We start from the raw sequence: 18,061 nt of genomic DNA on the forward strand, positions 1-18,061 counted from the left end.
TGTCTACTTGCCACTTTTGCAATTGGTAAGGCCTGAGGACATAAAAAAAATCATGTCTCTAATTATGGTGAAATAAGTAAGACTTTATCTGCACCCAACACAAAATTTTAACACATAAGAATATACATTCAAGTTATTAATGGTTAAGGGATATTATTATAATGTGCAATTGAGACAACTGAATATAAATTTAAATACAAGGTGTGCTAGAGGAGTGGAATGTGTGTGTAGTAAAAAGAAATTACAGAAAGGCACGGGAGGGGACATTTTGCCTAGAGTTAAGGGATTTTCTTTACTTAAATAAAATAGAGCTAAATGTTTGTACAAGTTGTAAAATAACTGTAAAACATATAATTTTGCAGAAACACCAAAGTATTAATTAAATTAAAATATATTTTATAAGTTCATTTATTTAATTAAGTATGGAAACGAAGGGAAAAGAGAAATTTCTTGAACACTAATCTGCTGTTCCGCAAATTTGTAAAATGTTGTTTAAAAGTTGTAGTAGGTTTCTGAAAATCTCACTTCTTAGTCAAATTTGCTATGGTTAAATAAAATTTTATATAAAGTTTTATTAAACTCAGAGGTAAATTGATAGTAGACTAATGCAAGGGTAAAATTTGGATTTTCTTCTGAAAGATAATTATGAAATAGTAAAGGCTAATAATATGTTACTGCCTTTTCAAATATTTTTACTTGCTTTATTTTGGCAAAGCAGAATTATAGAAATCTGGAATTCTATGTAATAACACTGTCTTAAACCTCTAAAAGGTTTGGCAGGTTTCCCATCATAAAATTTCCATTTCATGGATGTATTTTCTCAGTCCTAGACTTTGCATGACTTAGAGGACACTTGGGCCATAAAATAAAAAGGCAAACAGTATTATAGAACATATTTATATACAGGTGTCTGTGAGGATAATGTTTTATTCTTTCAGAATTCATTTTAGTGACAAATATTAACATAGGTTTTAAAACCTCATGGATTTCTAATCTTCTAATGTCTGAATACATGCTATCAAATTTACTTAAAGTTATTATGTTGAGCTACTGCAAACCACAGAAACACCAACATTTTTTTGTTAATTCCGTTTCTGACGTAACAACCCTTGATACTTTGTCATTTACAGACTATTGTCTTCTTTTAGTCCTCCTAAAAATTGGTATATAATTAGCTGAAGTTTAACAGTTGCTCTCAATGGCAGGTTTTAAAAACATAAATATATACCACAACTTCAGAATAGATAGAATGTTTCTACATATCAAGAAGAACAAATATTAAAATAGACTAAATTAATAGAATAATAACAAAATCTTTTTACCTTTTGTTTAAAATATTTCTGATAGTTGTTTTTCTTTTTAGAGTCAAAAGCACTTTCTTTTAAACTAACTACAGGTTTACCTATGTAGTAAGGTCCACCCTGTTAACAAAATTTGGAACATACTTTCATTTTATTTCTTTGTAACTGGGTTTTCTAAGATTTGGAAACTACTTGTGATTTTTCTTAACTTACAGCAATATATTTGTTTGGCTCGGTGCAACAACAAAATTATTTTCATTTGCAACAAAACACAATAAGAATAGCTGATCACTTTTCTATGGCTTTGACTCAAACAGGGTGTTTTTCTTCAATTAAACTTGACTTGCAGAATAAATGTCCCCTGAGTAAACTGGCCTTATACTTTGTCTACAATACAGGTTAGTAACATGAGGTAAGTACAAAAAATAATAATAATTTCTAGCAAACCCAGGAACCCTGTGAACTTGAAATCTCAAAAGATATAGGAGTTTCTATTTACGGGTAAAAACTTTTCAATATACTCAGCTTTATAATGTCCTATTTGTGATTTTTTTTGGAATGAAGTTTCATAAAACTCAATGAAGAAAGCGTATGTGAGAGAAATCTCTTTTGCAATAACTAATGTGTACAATGATTTGTTCTTAAGGAAAATGAGGGCTAGGGAAAACAAACTTGTTACCCAACCTATCAAACCAATATCACGGTGTTCTAGCCTTATAAGTTGTTTTAAAATTTTGACCTACATTTTAATTCAACCTTGCTGTATCTGTAAGCCAACTGGTAATCTCCAGCTACAGTTCAAAGGAAATAGTAATATATGAGCAATGAAGAAATCTAGAACAGTATTCTAATTCTGGGCAAGCAATCCACAATATTTTCCTGGTAATATATATACATACACACACACACACACACACACACACACATATATATATATCATATATATTTAATATAATATATATCTATATATTTAACATTATATATCATATATATTTAATATAATACATATATTTAACATTACATATCATATATATTTAATATAATATATATATTTAACATAATATGTATTATACATGTTAACTATAATATGTAAAATATATATTGCATATATTAAATATAATATATGTAATATATATAAAGGTATATATATATATCCAGGCATGCTGACAGTTTGTATTTATAATATATATAATAGGATATATATATTAGGGTGTTCATAACAGAAAATTTTTGTTGTGAAAGATAAAACAAAAAGCAAACAAACAAAAAACTACAACCAAGTCTCATGTAGCCAGATATAACAGATATAAATACAGCTACAGCATCTGGCCATGTCAGTAGCTGCTGTTCTTACTTGTCTGCTTATGATACATAATCTCTAATAACCCAAATTGTTTTTTATTGCCTAAGGACTGTCTATATTCAAACTGTAATGCAAATTAAACCATGCATTAACTTGCCTTTCTTCTAAGGACACTTAAACTAATCCTGGGTAGAATCCTATCTGCTGTTGCCTACCTAACACCCTTCTCAAACAGAAAGTAGCTGGAAACATCCATGACTCATCTCCATAACAGCAGTTACATTTTCCATTTCAGAGGGAGAAAAAAGACAAGCTCGCTAGCTTTCCTTAGGTACACAGCAAGTAATTTGTCCCCTGAAGGACCCCAAGCCCATTAGATAAGGCCTTATTTTAATGTAATACAATAAGTAGCCTCAGAAAAATTAAGCTGTGGGCAATATTAAAACATCTAGCACGTGGGCTGTGACTGAAGACCTGACTGCAGTGACACAGATATAGAAGCTGCAGTCCACTCCAACAAAAACTTGCAGAAACCTTCAGTTCACTTAGATGGGAAAACAATGCCTGGCATAGAAATGCTGTTTTTCCTATACTCATTGGGTTTCCAGGAAAAAGAAAAAAAACCATTTCTTTATATTTTGTGGGCATAAACTCAGTGAGCTCTGGGTGGGTACTGGTTGGAACCTTTCTTTTCTTTTGTGATTGTTCACCCAGCCTATATAATTAATCACTCCAGTCCCTGATTAGTTCTGAGCCAGCATCCCAGGCCAAGCTTTTTACTTCATCCCCTAATAGTTTCTGGGCCAAGCCAAGAAGCCTTTGTAAATTATTACTTCAGCCTCAGATTGCTCTCAGGCAAAGTTCCTGGGCTAAGCTGTCTTACATGTCTTGGGTTTGGGTAAAGCTAGGTTGCACATTCTCCAAGACAGCTTGTAAACTAAGCATATTTCTATCTTTTTTATTCTTGTTGTAAAAACTTTAAAATTCAGTGAACAACTTATTTACCTTTTATCGCTGCTGGAAGAGTGATTCTTTTTTCACTTATTTAAACTTTTGCTTCAACCTCTTTCTTGTGTCCACAACCCTGAACTATGACATGTTTTTGGAGCTTCCTTTGATATCAGAAGCTGCCTGAGTAATAAACGTTTATCTTAAGATTAACTCTCTCTCAACTGAGTAAGTACATACAAAAATGTGTTTCACTGAAGCCACTCTCAGTTATTCAATAAAGGCTAAATAATTTAATTTTGTTTTAATCTATCATGAGTAGCTTAGAGTAATTAAGAAGTTTGGCACTTTAATAAGCCTTTCAGTATGCTAATCAGAAATGATTTCTTGTTTGTTTGCTTTTTGCTCATCTATAAAATCACTAAGGTTTCAACTGAGTTTTCAAGAATGTGTGCCTCCCTTTCTATTAAAAGTAAGCATTCTGCTATATGTTCAACCCATTTTATTTTCAGCCTCTGATCTTCTGGTTTTTAGGCTGGCTATAGCAGACATGTTGCTCATCCAAAAATAATTCTGCAATCTGTAATGTTGCCTGCTTTAGAGCAACAGTTAGGATTTGGTTTAGGGATAATGAAGTATGCATTCAAGTAAAATTAAACACATGGGTTAGATTTTGAACAACTGCTGTATATCAATCAGAGTTATCGGGGACTTGCCTGTGTTGCCCACTGTTAGCCTAAGTTCCTGTGATAAGAAGAAAACCTGAACTCTGGTAGCACCACTTCTATCGAGTGTGTCCTCCAGGGGCAGCAGTGAAGTTGAGTGTGTCTTTCGTGGCACAGGAAGACAAGATGTTGAAATGGCTATTGGAGGGTTGGGGTAAGGGTGGCAGTAGATAAGGCATTCAGAAGTTGCATTTGTGGACTCCCCTGGGTTTTGTCTCTGACTTTAATAAATTATCGACTTCAGATTTACCTAATATGACTGCCAAGAGGGAAGTCAATTTTACAAATGCTGACAATAATCTGAGGTGTCTCTGAAATCAAAGTAACTTTGTTTTAGGAAATTTCAAACTATTTTCTTTGTGACCTGAAGAAAAGATCTAGTTGTTGAATCATATTAAAATGAATGCTTTCCTCAGAAAGCCAGGCCTGTCGGCTCTGGATCTGGTAAGTTTGTCAAGCCGCCATGCAAATCAAAGAATAGAAAGAGAAAGCATTCCAGTTTCCTTCCTATTTTTGAAGTAAGCCCAAGTGATAAGAAAGATAGAAAGTGCTTTCCTTGTTTTATCATTGTCTCATCTTTTCTGAGTCTGGCAACTAACATGGGTGTCTTCCATGGGTGCAAGCATGGTCTTTACTCATGTTTCAAGAGAATGTAGCCAGCAGGAGAAGTAATGTTTGCCTGCACAAGGCCCTAGATCTCCACTGGTGATTCTTCGTTGGTCTCACAAGCCTACTCAACCCAGAAGATTTTCAAGGTGTTGGCTGTCTTGTATAAAACAGCACTGAGCTAGAAGATGTCTGTCAAAGGCAACTTTATTCCAACTATTGAAATTGGAGAGTTTTGTTTAAATATAGGGCGTGAAGTCTTATTACTGTTGGAGAGACATATGAGTAAGAGAAATTAAGAAACCCACGGTTTGGTGCAAAGTACTGACAACGCTTCCTACAGATACAAATTATATCTCACTAGGTGGCATTGGGAGACTCCGACTCCAAGGTTTTCCTAGTCAATAGAATTAAAGCTCTATAGACTGTCCCAACAGTATTTGTCTCTGCAGAAACAAACTAATGTGTCAGATAAAGAAACTGTTTAAATTTACATTGCAGTGCTGAGCTTTTTACAGAGATGTAACCACCCAAAATGAAAAAAATTCTTTTTAATATATATCTTCCATGCAGTGGCATAAATATTTATCATTGAGAGACAAATAAAGCTTTATCAAATATAAATTTTTATACTACAATATTAAATTCTGTGTCTTTAGAAATTTACAAATTTGCAACTATTGTAATTACAGTCCTAATTTCTAAGATTCCAGCTGCTTTTACCCAGGAAGATATTTTCAGGTTGCAATATTACATACAGAGAAGAAATAGGAGATATAGTAGCCCCACAAAAATGTAACAGAAAAGTCAAGATTTTTTTTCCATGACAACACTCTGTGGGACAGTCAGAAACTAGAATTAGTTCAGAGTCTTAACCAGAATGTTTCAGCTTCCCTAAATTTATTTCATTCTCACGTGATGACTAGGTTTTCTGTGGGGTGGGGGAGAAACTGGATTGAAACAGAGGCAACATTTTCAACACCGGCAAGCAAAGAAAAATTGCCAAAATGTTGTCTGGTGTGCCTCTCTCCTAAATCTGGTGAGGATGGCAGCCACTCTATCGTGTTTTAAAAGTTAAAAAAAAAAAAAAAGAAAACTTTGATGCAACAAGTTTCAGAAATGAATGTAAATAATTTGGAGTGTACTTCTACTCATCTTTTTCAAAAACGATTTTCCTGTCCATGCACCAAAACATGTTTCCACACCTCCCAATGCACCACAGTGTTTCAGTCTCTCTCTGAGGTGTCACACAGATTTCTATTAAATCTGAAGGTCAAGAAGATTAAAAGTCAGGAATGTAAAAGATGAGATTGTAACAAATGTTTAATGGGTTAACTCCAGGGGAGGAAGAGTGAGTTGCCCACTGTGAGAAAGAATCTGATGTTTTTGTGGACTGGAAAGAAAGCAAACACAATAACTAATTTTGAAGAAAGCACCACTCAACTTTTCCCAGGACAAACTAGGAACTGAAATAAAGACTCATAAATGACTCCAATTGGCATAGGAGCATGGCCCTAAACCAATCAAGAGCTCAGAGAAAGTATAACTAAGGACCTTGGTTTGAGATCAGAGGCCAAAGGGATCATTTATAAAAGCTTGGCCCAAAGTTTGAAGCACGTTCAGTAACATAAAATGTTCTTTGTAACATATGTACATGTCCAGAAAACAAGAGATGCTGTTTGCTGATAGCCCATCGGCTATACAAAAAAAAAAAGAAATGCATTTTAAAGGGGAGCTTGTTTTATATTTGATAGCTGTAGGTATGTCTTAGACATACAAAAAAATGATGGGGATTATTTCTTTGTCTGAGTGTACCACAGGATAGTGTAGATTGTTTATATTTGTGCCTACAGCTTGATTTATCAGGATTTCTCTTTCTCTTTTTTCATCTCCTCTCTCTCTTTCTTCTTCTTTCTATTTTTCTTTCTCTCTTTCTTTCTTTCACTCTTGCTCACTTTCTTTTTCTTTGCTTCTCTGTCTCTTTCTCTATCTCTATTTCACTCTATTTATTTCTCTTTGTCTGTCTTTTTCTTTCTCTATTTCTTTTCTTTCTTTTTTCTTTTTCTTTCTCTCTCTCTCTGTCTCACTTTCTTTCTTTCTCCTTCTCTCTTTGTTTTTCTTTCTTTATCTCTTTCTTTCTTTTTTTCTCTCTCTCACTTTCTTTATCTTTGTCTCTCTGTCTCTTTCTTTCTTTTCTGTCTTCTGCTGATTAAATGTTTGTGCTGGAGAAAGTAACAAACCTTTCTCTTGGTAAACATCAGCTCTGAAATCTAGTCCAGCAAGAATTTATGGTATTATTATTTATTCTGGTTTCAAGACTCTACCCTACCCTTCCTCTCATATGTTCTCTGGAGAATTGTTGTGAGTTTATTCAATTTTTCAGAGTTGTCATATCATTTTTGGTTGTCTTTTTATCTGCCTTTTCTATCTCAGTCTGTTTCCCATCCGTTTCCTAAATCAGGGACAAGCTTCAGTAATGAAGCAGATAGTAAATATTGTTGTCTTTGTGAGACACCTTATCTATGTTCCAGATACCTAACTATGCCACTGAAGCATGAGGACAACCTTAGATGGTAGCAAGAATGCAGGCAAGATAATAGTTCCCCTTCTTACAGAGTATTTTAAATCTTAGTTTATCGTGCTTGAGTCTTATATGTGCCTTTCTTTTCACAGTCATAGCCTTCCAATTCTGAAAAGTGTCATCTCTGGCTTGTTTTTCTTTATAAAATGTGTCCTTAATTAGAAAGTATGTACTAGACTTATTCTTATTTCATTGTGCATATGTGAATCAACAGAAGGTCCAGTGAGGCTTGATGAATTTCAGGTGTATGATCCAGAAGAGCGACTTTAGGTTTACTCAATTTTTACTTCATTTTGAGAAGTTTCTAGTCACTACATCCCAGTGTGCATATGGCCTTTCTGTTATTCTAGATAACATTAATTGAGTATGTACTGTGGGTTACACGTGGTGGTTGGTACTTTACATGCATTAGGTTGTGTAATTCTCATAAGTGCACCTTTGATCACATTTCTTTCAGGTGTTAGTTCTGATGCTATATGGTCCAGTCCAAGATCCCCAGGGTCCCTTGAGAGTAACGTGCCATACTTTCATATGAGAATGTTGTCTCTATAATTTCATGTTAGAGGTTTTCTAGTTTACTTGTGAAACTACGTTGGATTCTACAGAAAAATTACAGTTACATAATTTGTTTATTCCAGAAGCCACATATTTCCATTAGTATATGGGAAACTGTGCCAAGCTAAGTGGCATCTTCTTACAATGTCAGCTTTCAATTAGAAAGCAAAACAAAAGAATTCTACACATCTTTTAGTCATTTTTGAATTTCAATATTGACTACTAAAAATATGTACTGTTTTCCACTTAATTAGAAACCATATACTAAAGGTCACTTATGGGAGCTTCCACTTTTTACTTTGTTCACCACCATGATAACTCAGTTTATGAAATGGTGCTTTGCTTAGCTGGGAAGACAGAATCCAAAGTGCATTTGAAGCTTTACATTTTATAACAATTTTTATGCTATTGTAGTTTTATTCTGTAAAATGATTTTAAAACTGGAAGACATGAACAGTAAGGGTAAATAAAATTTACCATTATTATTATTTATTTTTTTTTTTTTTGAGACGGAGTGTCGCGCTTGTTACCCAGGCTGGAGTGCAATGGCGCGATCTCGGCTCACTGCGACCTCCGCCTTCTGGGTTCAGGCAATTCTCCTGCCTCAGCCTCCTGAGTAGCTGGGATTACAGGCACGCGCCACCATGCCCAGCTAATTTTTTGTATCTTTAGTAGAGACGGGGTTTCACCATGTTGACCAGGATGGTCTCGATCTCTTGACCTCGGGATCCACCCGTCTCGGCCTCCCAAAGTGCTGGGATTACAGGCTTGAAATTTACCATTATTAAATGACACTTGCCTTGGAGTCCCACAGATGGATAGAAGCCACCTGGGAAACATCCTTGAAGTTGTTTATTCATCTCTTAATTCAGCAAAGGCTGGCATGACCCATGGTCTTTCCATGACATTCAGTTCGCCGTGTCACATACCATGACTCGCTGCTGCTTAAGCACAGAAAACAGTCCGCTTGGAGTGGGTTGCTGCCCTGAAATGCCATCCATGAAAGTCCAGGCTCTTTTCATTAATTGTTATTTTTATCAGGAGCTACTGGAACAACAACAAAAAAGACGCTCAGTGACCTTCTGCAGCCCTTCCTGGCTGAGTGGTCCATGAATGATTTCCTCACCAGGGACACCTTGGCCATGCGCAGGAAGTTCAAAGCAGCACCAGAGATGAAGACATCTCACTTTTCTTGTCAATAATGGTTCCAAAATCTGAGCTTGGCTTGAGAACATATTTTCATTCAGAGTAAACAAACCGGTAAAATGTTGACATGAGAAGAACCCAGTTCTTTCCAACTTACGTTCCTAATAAGTTGCTGACACATTTGATCTGTTTCTCTCAACCCTTCCAAATCACTTTAATGTCCTTTAAGGGATTGATGTTTTTAGTTAATTATAATGTATAATGTTCATTGTGTGGTACTTTTTAATTATCCAGTCTTGTCATGAAAATATGATTGACAGACTTATCTGCCAGATGTTGTGTAACATCATTTTCTTATTAAAAAAACTAGTCATTAAAAGTTATTTTGAGTACTTCTAGCAGTATCACTTTAGAATACAGTGTGATGGAGCTACCTGTATATAATTCTTGTGCATTCCACTGGCCTTGTGATGGACAAAACAAGACACATCAAAATACTTTGTTGCATAAGTTTCTTTTAGCTCTATCTCCTGCTATCATTCATTTTGTTAAGGCATTTTCACAATTTGCTCTTAATCCTTCAGAATTAATCATTACTGCAAACAAACAAACAACAGCAAAAACAGCAAGAAAAACACTGCTGTCAGCCAGGCACAAAAGCATGCATTTCTTTTTCTTTTTTTTTTTTTTTTAATTTTTTATTGGATTTTAGGTTTGGGGGTACATAAGCAGAGCATGCAAGACAGTTGCGTAGGAACACACATGGCAGTGTGCTTTTCTTTCCTTCTCCCCTTCACCCACATTTGGCATTTCTCCCCAGGCTATCCCTCCCCACCTCCCCCTCCCTAAAGCATGCATTTCTATAGGACTCACTTAGCTTTGTCATGACAACATGAGTGAAGTAGAACATGCTTTTCCCTGTACGCACCTCCAAGTATTTTCTATTTCTAAATACGCCAAGGGTTAGATTAGGGGCCCACAGTACTCCAATATGACCTCATGTTAACTAAGCTGAACTACAATGACCCTCCTTCTAAATGAGGCTATACATACATTCTGAGGTACTGTGACATAGGACTTGAACAAAATAATTTTGGATAGGACACACTCCAATACATAACTGAGGTGTTTTTTGAAAAAATATATTTTCAAAGAAAGAGTGACATTGGAGTAAGACTTCATTCCAAGTTGTGAATTCCCTCTTTATATTATGGTGGGAGAGTCTCACCTTCTGTTCACTGAAGCATTTTCAGCCCAGAAATAGGATACTGTCAACTCTGACAGAACTGTATTCTGTTGATGACATAGAGGAGTGCTCACAGCTGTGGCTGAACATCATCTCCCACTACTCCCTGGACTCACTGCCATCTAAGCTTCATGCACTGGAAAGAGGCCTCTGGTAGCCATTACATGTGCCATTTCAACAATCTCTACTGCTTACCTGGTGCTACTGTGCAGGAATCCCAGCCCTCTCAGCTTCCTCCCAGACCTTGAGACCTGGTGTAAATGACACCTCGTTTGCACAGTGCTACTCATTGGACTGTAACTTATTTGTAAAGGAGATGGAAAGATTTTAGATTAAATTATAGTAGTGTTTTTTTATATAGGTTTATATGTGTACATTTATAGATGTACATTTATATGTACATATATTTATTAGTTGACTAGATATACATTTCATTTATTAATTTTCTGTTTTTGTTCTTTGAGCTTTAGATGTTAAATTTAAAAATAGAATATAATAAAAAAGCAGGTCTTTGAAAATAAAGAAGAAACCAAAAGCAAACGTTCTCCCTCCCCAACACCAGAAAATCATCTATAGAATTTGCAGAATGAAACGTTGGCATTCTTAATGCCATATGGAAAGGTTTATCTGTTGTTGCTCACACTGTCACTTAGGAAAACCATCATCATGTGAACCAATTCATGGTTTATGTTGCTCTTCCCCTCATAGTTGAGAATATGTACTTGAAAACTGTGGACAGGTTCAATGAGTGCATCATGTCAGCATTCATCACTGCAGGGCATATTTTTAACATTTTATGATTACTAACTAAAGTTTGAATTCACAAACTAGAACATGAAACACAGATGCCAGGCTCTGAATCGGTAGAATTTACAGTCAAGTATAAATGTAAATGTGTCCACTTATGAGGCTACTTTCTTTTTGTTAAAGAGGAAAAGCATTTTGTTGAGCACCTAATTTTAAAACGAATTCTCATACACACAAAAATTATCTGAATCATATCAACGTAGATTTTACTTTATTTACTGTATAGTTACTGTCTCACTTTGAAAGCTTATTTTCTCTCTTTGAAAGCTTTCTCACTTTGAAAGGTTATTTTCTCACTTTGAAACTTTCCTCACATAAACTTTGATGACATAGAGTAGTGCTCACAGCTGTGATTGGGCACTCCGCAAACCTGAAAAACCTAATTTTGAACTCAGTTTATGTATTCCAGTCTTCCACCACAAATACACTGCATGTGACAAATTTGAAGAATATTGTATCAGTGAACTGGTTGCTTTTTTGTTTTTCATTTGTAAAAAATATTATGCCTAAATTATGTCATATATAAAATTAATAACACCTCATGAAATAAGGCAAGGAGTTGGAATAAAGTACTTCTTTATGATGCTTATAGTTTGCACATAAAGGTAAGTTATTTGATGTCATTTTTAATATGTGATTATAAAAATTATTTTTTTGGGAAATTGGCCTATTGAAGTAACTCCCTCAGGATGCACAGTTTACTTTTCAAACCACTCTTTCCCCATTAGAACTATCTCTGGTAACTGCCTTGGCAAAAGAGTCTTCATCGCCAGGTGAATATGTATTCAGAAACACAACTCATGGTAGTTATTTTTAGATGATTGTGAAAATAATAATTTTTCTTTATTTTCTTTTTTTGATGTTCATGGTGGATTTTATTGGAAGACAGTAAGGAAGCAGCCTATATAAGGGAAGCTTACTTCATAATTTAATGTAAAATTTTTTAATCTACTTTATAAGTGTCAGTGCTATTAATGGACATCATAACCTGCCATGTATTGTTTTTTCTATGTTTAAATAGTCAAGAAGAATAAGTACCACTTGCTTTTTTTATTTGGTGTCTTTGTTTTTTCTTCTTTTCTTCTCTCTCTCTCTCTCTCTATCTCTTTCTTCCTTCCTTCCAACAGAGTTGCATTTTGTTGGCCAGGCTGAAGTGCAATGGCATGATCTCGGCTCATGGTAACTTTTACCTCTTGGGTTTAGGTGACTCTGCTGCCCCAGTCTCCTAAGTAACTGGTATTCCAGGCACCAGCAAGCATGCCTAACTATTGTATGTATTTTTAGCAAAGATGAGGTTTTATCATGTTGGCCAGGCTTGTCTCAAATCCCTGACCTCTGAAAATTTACTGATACCATCCTCCCAAACTTTGGGAGGTTAGCCACAGAAACTGGCCCAGATAGATTGATCTTAATATAACAACCCAAAAATAAATGTTATAGTTCAGATTTGGTAGATATATTTAAAAGTGAAATATTCTGTATTTGGGAATTAAATGTGATAGTACATACATTCATATTAATTTATTTATACATTTAGAAATGTTTCAAAAAGGTATAGGCAGTATACGCAGAAGTACTCAAGAAGCCAGAAACACACATGTGCAGTGCTAAGTGTCCATGCCTGCTTCTGCCAGTGGCTAGAAGTAGAAGTCCTGCTACATCATGAGACTCTGGACCTGCGTTTGTAAAATAAAAGGCTGTGAGCAGTTGCAGGCCCAGTGACATGTGCTGCTTATGCCGCTTTATATTCTTATATTTTCTTTCCTCAGATTGTAAAGTGTTGATGCCCATACTTGTACAAAGTTGTAAGGCACTACTTAGGATAGTAGTCAAAGCAAAGCTTGGATTACATTAACATTTCCACCTGTTCTTCTAGATGCTTGAAAGGCCTCTGTTTAAGGCAATGGAGAAATCCAGCAGACCATGAATACACACTCATGACAACACAGGTACCTCGGTTATGGCAGTGACGTTATTTGCACTATATATTGAACTTGTTATACTTGATTTGTGAGTGGAGAAAAGGTGGAGTAAGTCATGTATCTTTTAGGAAATGTTTAGTATAGGCCTGGGCATGGTGACTCATGTCTGCAACCCCAGCACTTTGTGAGGTCAGATGGTATGCCAGAGGGGGCTGGAAATCATCCTGTTTTTCTTACGGTAAGACCTTACTGTAAAAAACTTAACAGTTATTGAAAAGTAGGTAATACAACTTGTGCTGATGAAGAACACTTGAACAAGTTTTTTTTTTTCATTCTGAGTTACATTTGAGAAGTTATTCTAAGTTTTCTCTTGTATTCTTGTGGAGAAATGCTATCATCATTTTTCCAGTTTATTTGATTCCTTAAATAGTTTTATTCAAGGTTGTGGTAGTTTAATATCCATTTTAAAGTGATTCCTACCACAACTGTTTTTGTCCTATTTTCACTCTTGGCAGTGCACAAACTAAGATGATGTCCTACCATATTATGTATAATCCAGATGGCTGTGATGAAGGCCAGCCAGGAGCTCCTGCGTGAGTGATGGCAGGAAGACATGACTCAGCTGCACCACAGTGGTACCCTGAAAATAGCCTTTCCTCCAGGCTGGTGAAGATGAGGTGGGAACTAGTAACACACTTTCTGTGTATATTACTAAAGTTAACTGCCAAATTTATGTGTGTCTGAGTCTTTGAAGGAGCTGAAAGGAAAGTGTAGCATTCAGTGGGACATCCAAGGTGGGCTTCACTGCAATTCAGGCTTGAAGATGTGGAGAACACTGCAGCACATGGGTAGAACTGCTTTAATCTTTACTAAGGCAAATTTGTCTCTTCTCCAAGTTCAGTAGTTAGCTTTTTCTCTAAACACTGAACTCTGTGGAGAAGCATTCCATTCATGGTTTAACCTAACTGCATGTATGACAGACAATATGGAGAAACCCCCCCTTCCATCATACTATGGTGTATAATCTATCATTCTTTTTTCCAGGAAGGCTCTGGAGCTGTTTCTCACTGCTCCCACTGTCACACTCACCACATTCTCTAAAACATGATCCAGATTAAATGCACACAGGAAGTTTTATCCTCTTTCTATAGCCAGGACTTCCTAGAGTATTTTCTTTCCAAGAACATTGATACTCTCAATCTCTGCTCTTCTCATGTTGTACCTGTGCTCTTTAACTTTTGAGTACTTCAACACTTTCTGTTTGTCGGTCCAGAGTCCCAAAAACAACTTAATATTCACACACCATCTTTCACTGGGTACCAACCAGTAGCATTTTTCTACTTTATGACTCTACAAAACATAAATATTGTGAGGGAATGTACATGATGGTGTTATAATATAAAAGGGAAAAATGTATTTGTACAGGAACATAAAAAGGTTTTCTTCTGAGACAAGAAAGAGTATAAATGTTTCCAATTCAACTAATAATTTTCCTCAAGGATGAAAAGTAACAAAAATATTCATTCAAATAATGGAGTTGTAATTTTTTTATCCTCCACACAGCTCATTGTAATTGTTACATCAGTTGTCTGTTCTCCAAGTTTAGTAGATAGTCTTTTCTCTAAAAACTGACCTCTGTCTATGGAAAAACATTTCGTTTATGTCTTCAACCTAGCTGGATATGTGACGGACTATATGGAGCAACTCCTGTGTTACGGGAGGGAGCCCATGCTTTTCTCAGACTACAAAACGTTATCGGTGATTTTTCTGTCAAGAAATGCTCTGCAGCTGCTTCTCACTGCTTCTGCTGCCACTCTCACCAACTGCTTTGTTCTGCATCCATCTTCTAATGTATTTTCCATAAATTGTTTCCAGATGGCAAAATTGACCCTTATGTTAGGATGTTCAACTTTTAAAATCTTATCTTACTATAATACTTTCATATTGTCTTCCATTGGGTTGTGCTAGAAAAATAAATCTAATTTTTAAAAACATCCTTTTATATGATAGTCACCTCCCAACCCAGCATGTCTTTTGATCTTCTGATAACTCCCCTATATCACCCACACTATGTCTAGGCTTTGGTTAGCCTCCATAGAATCAGATAGTCACCAACTGCCCAGCATATGAACTTCATCCCCCAAAAACCACCATTTGCTCTATCAAGTTGAATAATTGCAGCAAGGATTTTTGGAACAACAACAACAAAATCCTTGAGAGTAAAGCACTAAGCAAAGTTCAGTGATAGAGAAGAAATTAAGTAAATACATGGCTGAATAAGAAGATGTCTTTATTTACCTTCTGACACAGTATAGTCCTACTTAGTATTTTCTCTGATAAAGTTCACTTGTGTCTTGCGTTTAAAAGAAATTGTGTAACTTCAACTAGGAAACTTTTCCCAAGGGCGAAGAAAGTAACACAAACATTAACTAGTCCTCTAGTGGAATAATAATGTTTTATTCTCCACATAGCACATTATAATTATTACATCAGTTATCACATGCACACTTGTCTTTTTGCCAAGTTTAGTAGTAAGACTTTTTCTTTAACTGAATGGTATCTATGGATAGGCTTTTCATTCATAGACAGCTATAATCTAGCTGTATGTGTGACAGACTGTCTGAAGCAACTCTTGTACCACTGGGGGCCTGCCCTCCTCCTGGTGCTGTGGAACATGTTTATGGGGGTTAAAGTGCTTCAATGGCATGTAAATTATAAGAAATTGCCAGTGAAAATAATTCTAATAATATGCAGAATAAAAATAGGAACTGTTAAATTATTTTAAAGATAAGTAAAAAGTAAAAGCAATGCATTGCAAATACCTCATGCTTTAATAATCTAAATTTATTGCATTTGAAAATTATTTTCATAATCCAAGAATAAAATATAAAATGCTAATTGCATAACAACATGCATATAAAGTGTAGCTGTTGGCCAGTTAGGGTGGCTCATGCCTGTAATCCCAGCACCTTGGGAGGCCAAGGTGGGCTGGTCACAAGGTCAGAAGTTTGAGACCCTTTCTCCATGTTTGCACAGAGAAAGGGAAGCAAAAAGCCCCCCTAGGAATAAATTTTTACCCTTCTGCCTGTTTATCAGGCTTCTGGGTTTTGTTTCCCTGCCTCAAACCTAAGCCAAGTTTTCTTAAGATTTGAATAAATAAACTTTTCCAGGTTGGAGGAAGATCACAAAAGACATAGAAGCCATTTGAAACAATGAAAGTAGGAAAAACACCATAGAAAGAAACTCCAAATAGAGTGGTTAAGAGGTATTGCCTGTTTGCCTATTATAATGGTGTTTTCCCTTTTTCTTTGCCTCGTTTATTTCCACTTACGCTGTTTAGCCTGCTATATAAGACATATTACTTTTTTCCAAATTGATTCTTTGTTTTTTGCTTGCAGAGCTGCCTGTTTTGCTGCAGTTATGGTTTGGCTTTGAAACAGAATAACATTTCTTCACAAGAGGTCAAATACCTGAGTTAAATTGTGAAAAATGTATATACCTATCAGGATTGTAAAGTAATTGTCATGAGTCTCCCTTTATCTGCCTAAGGTCCTGCAGCAATAAGGGAACTTGACAGAGCCTAAAATAAGGGAAGACTCACGGTTCTTCTGAAACTTCCTTTTCTAATTGCAGAAAATTATTCTCTTGGAGGCTGCCTGACATGATTGCTGAATGAGCTGGATTACTTTGCAACACTTGAAAGGTGCTAATAATAAGACCATGCCCGTGTACAAAATAAAGTAAGAAATATTTTTCTATATGTTTCCGGGTCCATAGAGTTTATGTGCTATAAAAAAACTCTTCGATTGGGTGCAGTCACGCATGCCTGAAATCCCAGATCTGAGAGGGTGAGACAGGTCTACTATATCGTCAGGAGCTAAGGACAAGACTCATCAACATGGTGAAATCTCCTCTCTACTAAAAATATCAAAACTTCCCAGACATATGGAAGCATGCCTGTGATTCCAGCTCCTCAAAAAGCTGAAGGCAGGAGAAATGCTTTCACCCAGTAGGCAGAGTTGCAGTGAGCCGAGATTATACCACTGCACTACACCCTGGGGGACAGAGTGAGACTGCTTAAAAAACAAAACAAAAAAACCCACTCCAGCAGTGGAGTTAAAGACAATCTGTTCCGAATCAGAAAGAGAAGCCCAAATAGAAGGATTCTTGTGGTCTTCTTCCTTCCAGTTGTGAGCCAGAATGGAGAGAAATACATTCTTTTATTTGCTTTCGAATTCCAACATCCATTTAAAGGTGCCTGCCAGCCATGACAGCAGGAACAACCCTTTAAGCCATGGCACCAAAGAAACTAAATTTTGGGTATTAGTTATGCTTTCAATTCTTCTTAATTAAGAATTAAGCAGAGTTAAGTTTTGTGTTGAGTAGAAACTATACAATTGGGCAAAGTGCCTTAAAGGGAGAATTCGTGCTAGATGAAACTTTATATCGTGCTATTATGGCAGTGCTAAAGCAGTTGCCTGTAGAGAAATGGTTCCCATCAATTTCTGGACTTAAAATTACCTTAACTAATTAAACACTGTCTTACTGCAATACATAATAGATTTCTTAAAGGAACATGAAAACTGAATGGCTGATTTTCTGTCCATGGGACAATATTGAGACTAAATTTTGCTACAGGAAACATCTTTCTCCTACTTGCTAAAAGAACAAACTTTCCGTCTCAGAAGATGCCTAGAGCCTACTTTCTAACATTGTAAAATGAAGCTATGGTGTTGCTCTGAAAAAAGAGGAACAAAGTGTGTCCCATAGAGGATTTCCATTTCCAGTAGGTGGCGACGTTGGCTTAGAAATGCAATGGACTCACCAGAAAAGTGGTAGCAAGTAACCACACCATAAGGGAAAGGGAAACACTTTGTTTCTAGACTAAACATTTCTGCACATTTCTTACAGAGAAGCAGTA

The 18,061-nt window shown here is 35.9% G+C and overlaps 1 long non-coding RNA gene across 1 annotated transcript; it reads left to right on the forward strand.

Moving 5' to 3' along the window:
* The first annotated feature begins 13,086 nt into the window (after window positions 1-13,086).
* Window positions 13,087-16,883, forward strand: LOC103790406 (uncharacterized). The gene is made up of 3 exons (XR_616644.6): window positions 13,087-13,167; window positions 13,656-13,817; window positions 16,774-16,883. It is a non-coding gene; the product is annotated as an uncharacterized LOC103790406 (long non-coding RNA).
* The last annotated feature ends 1,178 nt before the right edge of the window (window positions 16,884-18,061 follow it).

The sequence above is a fragment of the Callithrix jacchus genome, chromosome 16 (genome assembly GCF_049354715.1).
Source record: "Callithrix jacchus isolate 240 chromosome 16, calJac240_pri, whole genome shotgun sequence".
NCBI lineage: Eukaryota > Metazoa > Chordata > Mammalia > Primates > Cebidae > Callithrix > Callithrix jacchus.